General features: G+C 44.2%; 1 protein-coding gene across 2 annotated transcripts in view; it reads left to right on the top strand.

The window, feature by feature from the left end:
- The first annotated feature begins 4900 nt into the window (after positions 1–4900).
- klhl8 (kelch-like family member 8) overlaps positions 4901–13581 on the top strand; it is a 54877-nt gene continuing 46196 nt past the window's right edge. Inside the window, exon 1 of one of the 2 annotated variants that reach the window (XM_073065276.1) lies at positions 4901–5350. The gene's annotated coding sequence lies outside the window, so the exon portion shown is untranslated. The remainder of the gene's footprint in view (positions 5351–13581) is intronic. The other variant, XM_073065273.1, reaches the window with a different exon arrangement.

The raw sequence follows: 13581 nt of genomic DNA, 5'->3' as shown, positions 1-13581 counted from the left end.
CAAATATCCGGGCCTGTCTCTGGGTTTCTTTTTGCACTACCTTATTTTCCCTTTTCTATTTACGATTGATAATTTAAATTTTTTTTATTATATTTACTTCGATTTGTACTCCAGGGAGTGTGAAGTACAGAAGCAAATATTGCTGTGATGATTGTATGCTCTAGTATCAATTGTTTGGTGACAATGAAGTTAAGCAAGTAAGTAAGTCACTTTTATTGTCATTTTGACCATAACTGCTGGTAGAGTACATAGTAAAAATGAGACAACGTTTTCTCAGGACCATGGTGTTACATGACACAGTACAAAAACTAGACTGAACTACGTAAAAAAAAACACAGAAAAAAACTACACTAGACTATGGACCTACCTAGGACTGCATAAATTGCACAAAACAGTGCAGACATTACAATAAATAATAAACAGGACAATAGGGCAGTAAGGTGTCAGTCCAGGCTCTGAGTATTGAGGAGTCTGATATCTTGGGGAAAGAAACTGTCTGGTCGTGAGAGCCCCAATGCTTCGGTGCTTTTTCCCAGACGGCAGGAGGGAGAAGAGTTTGTATGAGGGGTGCGTGGGGTCCTTCATAATGCTGTTTGCTTTGCGGATGCAGTGTGTAGTGTAAATGTCGGTAATGGCAGGAAGAGAGACCCCGATGATCCTCTCAGCTGACCTCACTATCCGCTGCAGGGTCCTGCGATCCGAGATGGTGCAATTTCTGAACCAGGCAGTGACGCAGCTGCTCAGGATGCTCTCAATACAACCCCTGTAGAATGTGATGAGGATGGGGGGTGGGAGATGGACTTTCCTCAGCCTTTGCAGAAAGTAGAAACGCTACTGGGCTTTCTTTGCTATGGAGCTGGTGTTGAGGGACCAGGTGAACACCAAGAAATTTGGTGCTCTTAACGATCTCCCAAGGAGCCGTCGATGTTCAGCGGGGAGTGGTCGCTCCGTGCCCTCCTGAAGTCAACAACCATCTCTTTTGTTTTGTTCACATTCAGAGACAGGTTGTTGGCTTGTCACTGTAAAACAGTATATAGTACTAGTTAATTTAGGTTTGCTATTGTAAAGCATCAGGGTGTTGGGAGGGGTTTGCTATCTTGATCTCTTGAACTAATATACTAGAGTACAATATATGTTGGATGCTAATTGTGAGTACACTAGCACTTCTTCAGGGTGCTGAGAATTTTTGGAAGTCACTTTCTCAGGGGACTGTGAACCTGTGAGTTGATTCAGTGGATGGTTTATTTAATTCCTGGATTCAATGTGAATTTAGAAATAGTATTGATAGTACAGGATAGTAGATTGGTGTACAATATTGAACAGTAGAGCAGGGGTTGAAGGTCAAAGTAACTTCTGTTCTTTCACATATTCTTGAGTGACTATACGTGAGTGGGAAAGTACTCGAGGGCCCTGAAGCAGTGAATGGTCCTATGTATCTGCCAGCCTTTTTTTTCTCTTGAATTGTGCACATTTTGGAAGGTGGACAGCTTCTACAGAGTGCCCCATTCTTTCTAAAATTGTATTAAAATCAGCATAACACCAATTAAATTTTCAGCCACAATACACTTCATTTTTTGCAAGTTTGGACAAGTAACAAATCACAACAAATTCTGTGGATAGCACAGTGGTGTGATTAGCTGCGATTAACACAACTTTATTCTAAAAAGAGTTGACTTCGAAAGGTGTAGCTTTAATTGGTCATGTAACCTAGGAGACAGCAGTGGTGCCACATAAGCTTATACAATAGGAAATAATATATAGCTGCAACCTGATCTCCATAGTTCCAACTATGAAACTATTGATGCCAATATCATTTAGCAATGCGTATTGCCAAAGTTAAAGACAACAGTTCACTGACAACTGTTGTGACATTGGAGACAAATGATCAGTAAAAATTTATATGAAGAGATTCAAGTTGAAGCTCAAGTTGATTGTCTTGCAACCTTATACACTTATGTCAAATGAAACAACGTCCCTCCAGACTAAATTGCATAGCACAATACGTATACCTCACATACAACTTTTGAAGTAATATTGCCACAAATAAAATATTCCAGAAGATTGACATTTAGCATAAGGTGTGTTTACAACATTAAACAGTAAACGTATAATGCTACTAGTACTTCATATGTGATGAGACCTTGGTGGTCACGGTGAATTCAGAAGTCTCATGGCTTGTGGGATGAAGCTGTTTCTCATCCTAAAAGTCTTTGTCTTAATGCCATGGTATCCCTTGCCTGATGGTAAGGTGTGGGGGGAGGGCAGGTGGTGTCAAAAGAGATTGTGCGACTTATGGGAGTGATCTTTGACAATGCTTAGGACCCTGTGTACCTTAGCATTGTCAATGTACACAGGGTCTTGACAACCTCCCGGTTGGGTGAAAGAGGGATCCCAATGATCGTCTTGGCAGTCCTTGCAATTCCTTATCTTAGAAATAACCTAGAGTTACCCATAGCCCTGTTTTTCTAAGCTCCATGTACCTGTCCAAAAGTCTCTGAAAAGACCCTATCGTATCTGCCTCCACCACTGTCGCTGGCAGCCCATTCCACACACTCACCACTCTCTACGTAAACTTACCTGACATTACCTCTGTACCTACTTCCAAGCACCTTAAAACTGTGCCCTCTCGTGCTAGCCATTTCAGCCCTGGGGAAAAAGGCCTCTGACTATCCACACAGTCAATGCATCTCATCATCTTATTCACCACTTTCAGGTCACCTCTCATCCTCCGTCACTCCAAGGAGAAAAGGCCCAGTTCACTCAACCTATTCTCATAAGGCATGCTCGCCAATCCAGGCAACATCTTTGTAAATTTCCTCTGCACCCTTTCTAAGGTTTCCACATCCTTCCTGTAGTGAGGCGACCAGAACTGAACACAGTACTCCAAGTGGGGTCTGACCAGGGTCCTATATAGCTGTAACATTGCCTTTTGGTTCGTAAACTTGATCCCATGATTAATGAAGGCCAATGCACTGTATGCCTTCCTAACCACAGAATCAAGCTGTGCAGCTGCTTTGAGTGTCCTATGGACTCGGACCCCAAGATTTCTCTGATCCTCCACACTGCCAAGAGTCTTACCATTAATACTATATTCTGCCATCATATTTGACTTACTAAAATGAACCACTTCACACTTATCTGGGTTGAACTCCATCTGCCACTTCTCAACCCAGTTTTGCATCCTATCAATGTCCTGCTGTAACCTCTGACAACCCTCCAGACTCTCCAAACACCCCAACCTTTGTGTCATCAGCAAATTTACTAACCCATCCCTCCACTTCCTCATCCAGGTCATTTATGTCCTGGGTGATAGGTGATGTGCCATTTAAAAAGTTATTTTTGTCCAGCAGCTTTGATGTCAATGTCATGAATTTGCAGTAACTGGGAATTTTTAACCAAAACTTGCTATTTCCTATCTTATTTAAAAAATTGCTGAAATAACAATCATTCCACTTGTTATCGACGGGTGAAGTCACAAATAAGCTTAGGATAAGAAACCCTTATCTGAAATTCCAAAGTTCAAAAACCTTGAAAATCCGCAATTTTTTTGAGCACTGACTTGACTACATCACAATTGGAAAATTTGACAAGGTGTTGGGAAAGTTCCCAGATGATATACAGGTCTCTGCATATCACAGACGGCCATGAGAAGAGACCTCACTTATGTAATGAACTGGGTAATAAAAAACATTTTTTAAAAGCTTCATGAAGCAAAAAATGACGATCTTGATTGTGTATTGAGAATGCATTCATCAGTGTTGGAGAGAATATATGCCGCTTAATGTTAAGCTGATCATGAAACAAGCAAAGATCTATCACGACAAACTGAAAACCCAAGGTAATTGTGAATATTCAGCAGGCCGGTTGTAGAAATTTAAGATCACAAAACAGCAGAGACATTCATTGATGCGTTTGCCAAGATCGTTGCTGATGAAATCCAACACGCTGTACAGCTGCATCAGTACTCATGTGATGAACAATTGCAAGACAGAAACTCCTTACTAGTGGCACATGAACTCAAGAGTTGGGAATGATGGCCATGGCAAACAACCACTGGCTGACTGTCCACCTGGGTGGCTGAGGTAATCACCTCTTCCCTTTTTGATGGTTCAATGTACATGCTATTATTTCATGCACTAAATTATTAAAAGTGTATTATATAAAACTACATTCAGGTTTTATATATAACCTGTAAAGTTAGTCAGCTCCATCTTGGGTATTAGCCTCCAAGGCATTTTCAAGGAGCGATGCCTCTGGAAGGCAGCATCCATCATTAAGGACCCCCATCACCCAGGCCATGCCCTCTTCTCATTGATACCATCAGGAAGGAGGTACATAACCCTGAAGGCACACACTCAGCAACTCAGGAACAGCTTCTTCCCCTCTGCCATCCGATTCCTAAATGGACATTGAACCCATGAACACTACCTCACTTTTTAAATATATATTTTGTCTTTGCACTATTTTAATCTATTCAATATTACTCACTGTAATTGATTTACTTAATTTATTTTTTCTTTCTATATTATCTTGTATTGCATTGAACTGCTGCTGCTAAGTTAACAAATTTCACAACACATGCCGATGATATTCAACCTGATTCTGATTCTACATATGCAATGTGAATGGATTTCGTATTTGATGCACCAGCAATAACTCTTGGAGTCGCGAGGTGAGATATAGGCTTTTATTGGCTGGAAGAAAGGACAAGCAGCAATTGACCACCACACTACATCCTGGAGACTGAGGCCGGGCGGAGTCCCCAATCGCCTTTATACCGGGGTCCGTCAGAGGAACCACAGGAGCAGTCAGCAGGGGGAGGCGTGTCCAGACAGGTATATATAGTTCACCACAGTATTTAGACTTGGGTCCTATTTCCGAGGTATCTCATAATATTACAAAATCCACAATAAAAGTACATCTGGCTGCAAGCACTTTCGATAAAGGGTGCTCAACCATTTACTAAATGCTCTTTCCACTGCCTCATGGACTTCCTACAACGGTTCAAATTCCATCAACGCCTGTTGCAGATCAGCAGCAAGGACATTGGGTTTAAAATAATTTTCAAAGCGACTTTGTTTAACAGTGATACTTGGAAAGTGAAGAATAGTTCACCGCGTCTGTGCCCGAGTTGACTGGAGCACAGGGGCAAACGGGAACGCTGCCCGGGACCGAGGTCAGGCTCTCGCCCACAGACAGAGCCAGGCCTAGCCGGAACCGACCCACGACCCGGAAGCATTCGCGGTGCTGGGGGGCTCCGACCAGCCGGTTGTGCGGAGGGAGCCTCGCCAAAGCTCCACAGACAGCCCGAACTCCGGCTGCAGTGGCTGTGGAAATGGAACAGGAGAAGGTATGTGTGAGGATTTGGGGACAGCACTGTTAGGTCAGATGTGTTTAAATATCACCGAACTGCTTTGTGGTATTTCAACTGAAGACCAAATTAGGGTTGTGTTTTTTGGATTTCGGGAATTGTTTAAAATAGCTACTAAAATCACGGGTTGAGTTGGCGTTCATTCTGGCTCTAAACTCGGTGTCTCGTCCATTTGCTATGCTCCGTTGGAGTTGTTTTGTAAATGATTCGTTTTCATGGAACACAAAAATACAACTGCAGATGCTGTGGATCAAAGAATACGTACACAACGCTGGAAGAACTCAGCAGGTCAGGCAGCATCCGTGAGAAAAGAGTAGCCAACGTTTCGGGCCGAGACCCTTCATCAGGAATGGGGGGGGGAAGAGAGGGCCGAAGCCCAGTAATAGAGATAGGGGAGGGGGTAGGGCCTAGAGGTGCCAGGTGGAAAACCAATCAGAGGAAAGATAAAGGGGGGGGAGGGGATAAGCATGAAAGAACTGTAGAGATAAAGGAGCAGAAAGTTGAAAGGGGAGAGAGGCAGAGAGGGACCTGGGATAGGGGAGGGGAAGGAAAGGAGAGGGGGGAGGGATTACCGGAAATTGGAGAATTTCAATGTTCATACCACCAGGCTGGAGGCTACCCAGATGGTAGATGAGGTGTTACTCCTCCAACCTGAGTTTGCCCTCATCATGGCAGTAGAGGAGGCCATGTATGGACATATCTATATGGGAATGAGAGGCAGAATTGAAGTGGGTGGCATCCGGGAGGTCCTGTCTGTTGTGACATTCATGGTATTACCTGCAGGGCAATACGGCACGTTCCCTTCTGTTGGGACCTTCTGCACAGTTGGTCTGGGGACGGTTCTGGTTTTGGCTCAGGTTGTGGCTATGCCTTTACTTCAGAGGCGATATATGGCGGGGAGGGATGTTGAGAGCACTTGTTTCCAGTTCCTTGGGTTCGAAGGTGGCCCGAGAGTCATGAGGAGGTGCGATCAGTAGATTCTGTTGTGGCACAGATGGGGTGGGAGTGCTGATCAGACATGGGTCAGAATACTACGTGATGTTGTTGACCCTCACCCCAGCAGCTGAGTTGGTGCAGATAACTCGCACTCAATTCCCCGCAGGAAATTCTGAAGCCCTATAACATATCCCAGTACTGGCACACTGTTAGCCCTCTGGGCAACTGACCACCAATACTGAATTGGGAATTGCCGGTCTGCTTTATAGGCCTTCACCACCATTGCTGGCAGCCCATTCCACACACTCACCACTCTCTGAGTAAAAAAACTTACCCCTGACATCTCCTCTGTACCTACTCCCCAGCACCTTAAAGCTGTGCCCTCTTGTGGCAACCATTTCAGCCCTGGGAAAAAGCCTCTGACTATCCACATGATCAATGCCTCTCATCATCTTATACACCTCTATTAGGTCACTTCTCATCCTCCGTCGTTCTAAGGAGAAAAGGCTGAGTTCACTCAACCTATTCTCATAACGCATGCTCCCCAATCCATGCGGCATCCTTGTAAATCTCCTCTGCACCCTTTCTATGGTTTCCACATCCTTCCTGTAGTGAGGTGACCAGAACTGAGCACAGTACTCCAAGTGGGGTCTGACCAGGGTCCTATTTAGCTGCAACATTACCTCTTGGCTCCGAAATTCAATTCCACCATTGATGAAGGCCAACGCACCGTACACCTTCTTAACCGCAGAATCAACCTGCGCAGCTGCTTTGAGTGTCCTATGGACTCTGCCCCCAAGATCCCTCTGATCCTCCACACTGCCAAGAGTCTTACTATTAATACTATATTCTGCCATCATATTTGACCTACCAAAATGAACCACTTCACTCTTATCTGGGTTGAACCCCACCTGCCACTTCTCAGCCCAGTTTTGCATCCTATCAATGTCCCGTTGTAACCTCTGACAGCCCTCCACACTATCCACAACACCTCCAACCTTTGTGTCATCAGCAAACTTACTAACCCATTCCTCCACTTCCTCATCCAGGTCATTAATAAAAATCACAAAGAGTAGGGGTCCCAGAACAGATCCCTGAGGCACACCACTGGTCACTGAGCTCCAGGAAGAATATGACCTGTCTACAACCACTCTTTGCCTTTTCTGGGCAAACCAGTTCTGGATCCACAAAGCAAAGTCCCCTTGGATCCCATGCCTCCTTACTTTCTCAATAAGCCTTGCATGGGGTACCTTATCAAATGCCTTGCTGAAATCCATATACACTGCATCTACTGCTCTACCTTCAATGTGTTTAGTTACATCCTCAAAAAATTCTATCAGGCTCGTAAGGCAGGACCTGCCGTTGACAAAGCCATGCTGACTATTCCTAATCATATTATACCTCTCCAAGTATTCATAAATCTTGCCTCTCAGGATCTTCTCCATCAACTTACCAACCACTGAGGTAAGACTCACTGGTCTGTAGTTTCCTGGGCTGTCTCTACTCCCTTTCTTGAATAAGGGAACAACATCTGCAACCTTCCAATCCTTCAGAACCTCTCCATCCCCATTGATGATGCAAAGATCATCACCAGAGGCTCAGCAACCTCCTCCCTCGCCTCCCACAGTAGCCTGGGGTACATCTCATCCGGTCCCGGCGACTTATCCAACTTGATGGTTTCCAAAAGCTCCAGCACATCCTCTTTCTTAATATCTACATGCTCAAGCTTTTCAGTCTGCCTCAAGTCATCACTACAATCACCAAGATCCTTTTCCATAGTGAATACTGAAGTAAAGTATTCATTAAGTACCTCTGCTATTTCCTCCGGTTCCATACACACTTTCCCACTGACACACTTGATAGGTCCTATTCTTTCACGTCTTATCATCTTGCTCTTCACATACTTGTAGAATGCCTTGGGGTTTTCCTTAATCCTGCTTGCCAAGGTCTTCTCATGGCCCTTTCTGGCTCTCCTAATTTCATTCTTAAGCTCTTTCCTATTAGCCTTATAATCTTCTAGATCTCTAACATTACCTAGCTCTTCTTGAGTAGATTTATTACAGCTTTTTGTACACCACGGTTCCTGCACCCTACCATAACTTCCCTGTCTCATTGGAACGTATCTATGCAGAACTCCACACAAATATCCCCGAACATTTGCCACATTTCTTCCGTACTTTACCCTGAGAATATGTTTCCAATTTAAGCTTCCAATTTCCTGCCTGATAGCCTCATTATTCCCCTTACTCCAATTAAATGTTTTTCTAACTTGTCTGTTCCTATCTCTCTCCAGTACTATTGTAAAGGAGATAGAATTATGATCACTATCTCAAAAATGAGAGGTCTGACACCTGACCAGGTTCATTTCCCAATACCAAATCATGTACAGTCTCTTCTCTTGTAGACTTATCTACATATTGTGTCAAGAAACCTTCCTGAACACACCTAACAAACTCCACCCCATCTAAACCCCTTGCTCTAGGGAGATGCCAATTGATCTTTGTGAAATTAAAATCTCCTATCATGACAACTCTGTTATTATTACACCTTTCCAGAATCTGTCTCCCTATCTGCTCCTCAATGTCCCTGTTACTATTGGGTGGTCTATAAAAAAAACACCCAGTAAAGTTATTGACCCCTTCCTGTTCCTAATCTCCACCCAAGGAGACTCCGTAGACAATCCCTCCATGGCGTCCACCTTTTCTGCAGCCGTGACACTATCTCTGATCAACAGTGCCACGCTCCTACCTCTTTTGCCTCCCTCCCTGTCCTTTCTGAAACATCTAAAACCCGGCACTTGAAGTAACCATTCCTGTCCCTGAGCCATCTAAGTCTCTGTAATGGCCACCACATCATATCTCCAAGTACTGATCCACGCTCTAAGCTCATCCACTTTGTTCACAATACTCCGTGTGTTAAAATAGACATATCTCAAACCTTCGGTCTGAGCGCGTCCCTTCCCTATCACCTGCCTATCCTCCCTCTCGCACTGTCTACAAGCTTTCTCTATTTGTGAGCCAACCTCCTCTTCCCCAGTCTCTTCATTTTGGTTCCCACCCCCCAATGGTTTTAGTTTAAACTCTCCTCAGAAGCCTTAGCAAACCTCCCCACCAGGATATTGGTCCCCCTGGGATTTAAGTGCAACCCGTCCTTTTTGTACAGGTCACACCTGCCCCAAAAGAGGTCCCAATGATCCAGAAATCTGAATCCCTGCACCCTGCTCCAATCCCTCAGCCATGCATTTATCCTCCACCTCATTCTATTCCTACACTCATGTGGCGCAGGCAGTAATCCTGAGATTACTACCTTTGCGGTCCTTCTTCTCAACTCCCTTCCTAACTCACTGCAATCTTTTTTCAGGACCTCTTCCCTTTTCCTACCTATGTCATTGGTAACAATATGTACCAGTCCTCTGGCTGTTCTCCCTCCCACTGCAGGATATCTTGGACATAATTTGAAACATCCCGGACCCTGGCACCTGGGAGGTAAACTACCATCTGTGTTTCTTTCCTGTGTCCACAGAATCGCCTATCTGACCCCCTAACTATAGAGTCTCCTATCACTACTGCCTTCCTCTTCCTTTCCCTACCCTTCTGAGCCACAGGGCCAGACTCTGTGCCAGAGGCATGGCCACTGTTGCCTCACTCAGGTAGGCTGTCCCCCCCCACCCCCCCCAACAGTACTCAAACAGGAGTACTTATTGTCAAGAGGTACAGCCACAGGGGTACTCTCTAGTACCTGACTGTTCCCTTTCCCCCTCCTGACTGTGACCCACTAATCTGTCTCCTGTGGCCCCTCGCTCTATCACTTATCACCTCCTCGCTCTCCCTGACCAGGCGAAGGTCATCGAGCTGCATCTCCAGTTCCCTAACTTGGTCCCTTAGGAGCTGCAGCTCGACACACCTGGTGCAGATATGGCTATCTGGGAGGCTGGGAGACTCCAGGACCTCCCACATCTGACACCGAGCACAGAAAACTGGCCCCACACACATACTTTCTTTCCACAATTAACACTGTTAAACCCACCTCGCCTCATCCCGTTAGCGCCTAAGCCCGTTGAGCCAAAGCCCTCTCACTCTGCAGCCCGCTCTGAACGGTGCCAGCTGGATATGGTGGTCTTTTTAGGCCTTTCCCACTTTACTGGCTGACGTCACGCGCCTGCGCAATCTTGCCTCTCTTTTACCCCGAGTAGTAAAATGCCTTCTCTCTGAAAATTCTTAGCTGTTCACTCGCAGAATAATGTATACACGAGCTGATGGAATGGGAATTACTGTGTGTGGGATTCTGAGGACAGAGTGAGAGGTTGTGGAGAAGCAGGGAGTGAGGGCAACCACATGATCAACCTATCCCATTCCAAAAGTCATGCACTAGAAACATTAACTATTTTTTTGTCTCCATGGATGCTACCTGACCTGCTAAGTATTTCCAGCATTTTCGATGTTTTATATAAACTGTTCTTCAAATGTTGTTGAGAAGATCAACTTGTTATACACAGATTTTTCTTAATGGGGATTATTTTATTAAAAGCTGCAAAGTGGTGTAGAGAGATTCCTAGCATGAATAAAGATTTTTTTCTGTTCCTCATTTTCAGAAGAAAAGTGAGCACCATCAGCTCACTTCTTAAAGCCAGGATTAGACAAATTAAGCGTGGCTGATTTGTTTAGTGTCTATTTATGGTTTCTCATTTACATAATCCTTTCTACTTCAGTCTGATTAAAACTGCTCGGTCTGCTGTGACCGGCTAAGATAAGCATTATCTCTTTGGCTGTAATGTCATTGGTTTGTTTCTCCTTCCATTGAGCATCTTCAGCTTCTGCTAGCATGAACATTGATTCCTCCTCCTTCCCTCCATCACTTTTCTCATTCCCCGTTTTGGTTCCCCCTCACCCTTACTGCTCAGTTGCCCATTACCTCTGGTTCCCCTCCTTCCCTTTCTCCTCTCCTATTGAGTTCCTCCTTCAGACCCTTTACCTTTTCCACCTCTGTCCTCTCAGCCTCTTACTTCATCCCCACCCACCCACCTACTGCATTTTGTATGTGTTGCTCGGGCTTCTCTGTCTGCTTCTGGTGTTGTGAAAGTGCAAATGTGTGCATTGGTTAGTGTTGTTGGCACAGTTTCAAGGACTTTATTTGAATCCTGACCTCTGGCATTGTCTGTGTTCTCCCCAAATGCTGTCTAGGTGGGCTGGTAAATTAATTGGCCATTGTAAAGTACCCTTTGTGTAGAGTAGTAAAACAGCTCATCGTACCTCACAATAGGACCTGGGCACCACTGTAGTGAAAGGCTCTGGGCCTAGACCACACTGTCCAGCGACTTGCTCAGGGCCTAGACTTTGCCACCCAGCCTGTAGCCGCTATCCAACTCTCCAAATCTGTTCGGCACCTAGAGTGATCCATCATTGCACCCAGGCCAGTTGTACGGGCATGAAACTCCTTTGCCTCGACTTCTCCTCTCCAAATGGCTCACTCCATGTATGTCGACTCTGCAACGTACCAGCACAGTTCATCCCTCCAATTTGTTTTGCCTTTGCTTGTCTCTTGTTTACGGTGCTAGTTTACCATAATTTACTTAAGAAAACGTGTTATTACTAAAATTTTTAGTGGGATTTCTTGCCTTTTGAATTACCATTGAGCTGTCACACTTGTTTGGTAGCACCATCTTAAACCGGAAGATGTGGACAAAACTTCTTTCAGGGTTGTTGGAAGAGTCTTTGTTGCGAGTGCAGGTCTGTGTAAAGAATGATGAGTGACGATGATGTGAGGAGCTTGCTTTTTCACTAAAAAAGCAAAACCAGATGTATTACCAAGTATCACATGAGCTCCATCTGTACGAAGAGTGTGAAGCTTTTCTTTCCAGTCAAAGATTTGTTTGGCATAAAAAGTTTTACCATTTTCAAGACGTTGATGGCCTTTGTAGTTTGCAAATGAGACTCACAAAATAAGAATTCTTCTTTCATGGCGTCAGCATGCGCATATCGGACAAAAACAAGGAGTTAACCACATTGACAGGAGGGCTAGAGATTAGGGAGAAATTGGATATGCCTGGACTGTTGTCTTTGGAGCAGAGGAGGCTGAGGGGTAGTTTTATACTTGTATATAAAATTGTAAAAAGGACATAAGTAAGGTAAATATTTACTCTTTTTCCATTGTCTGGGAAAAAGATGAGGCCACCCTTGGGGTGGAGGAGCAATACCTTGTATTCTGTCTGGGTACCCTCCAACCTGATGGCATGAATACCAATTTCTCCTCCCGGTAAAAAAAAATCCTCCCCCCCCCACCATTCCCCACTGAATTCTTAATGTCCCTCCTTTTAAATCTACTCCTCATCTTTTTTTTCTGCAGTCTTGCTGAAGGGTCTTGGCCCAAAATGTTGACTGTACTCTTTTCCATAGATGTTGCCTGGCCTGCTGAGTTCCTCCAACATTTTGTATGTGTTCCACAAACCTTTAGATGCATTTTCAGGATGGACAGGCGTTAGGTGTTCAGTCAGTTTTGCTGGCTTCATACTTACGTTCACAAGAATTATTCCGAATAAAAACACTGCTTTTGTGTCCCATCATGTCTATTAATGCCTGTGAAACCGTATAGTTTTCATCATACTTCCTTTTATATGACATTTCAACTTAAATTGGATCTTCAGAAAAAAATTGAAGTTGAAATAAAATATTTGATTCAATTGACTTTTTAAAACTCAATATTTTTGTTTGGTTTTGAAGTAAATTGATAAATCTGCAAAGAAATAAGTAATCTGCATTCTAATTAAGTGAAGTGTAAGATATTCAGGAAATTTGTACTCACAAAGTAAGTAAAAAGCAGGTTCAAAGATTAAAAATTCAAAGTGCATTTATTATCAACAAACGTGTAAATTGTACACCCTTGAGATTTGTTTGCTTACAGGTAGCCACAAAGCAAGGAACCCAAAAGAACCCAATTTTAAAAAATAAGAACAACATCCCCCCCCCCATGCCCACAGAGAAAGAGAAAAAACAGAACAACTCATGCAAACAATTGAAGCAAGCAACAACAACAGCATTCCAAACCAAACTGAGTCCTTAGATCCAAATTCTTGGAGTAGGCCCGAAGCCTTGGTATTCAGTTGATCATATTAGCAAAACAAGTTGCCGCAAAGTTCACAGAGAGGAAGCACAGCAACTGGGGCAGTCTCACAGACTTAGCATCGCAGAGAGAGGAGCCCCCCAGTCCAGCTTGGCCGACATTTAAATTGTCTGAACCTTGCATTAGAACCCGGGCCCAGCTGCAACAAATCAATCAAG

This window comes from Hemitrygon akajei, chromosome 13, assembly GCF_048418815.1.
Source record: "Hemitrygon akajei chromosome 13, sHemAka1.3, whole genome shotgun sequence".
NCBI classification, from domain to species: Eukaryota; Metazoa; Chordata; class Chondrichthyes; order Myliobatiformes; family Dasyatidae; genus Hemitrygon; species Hemitrygon akajei.
This window is presented reverse-complemented; position numbering and strand designations above follow the sequence as displayed.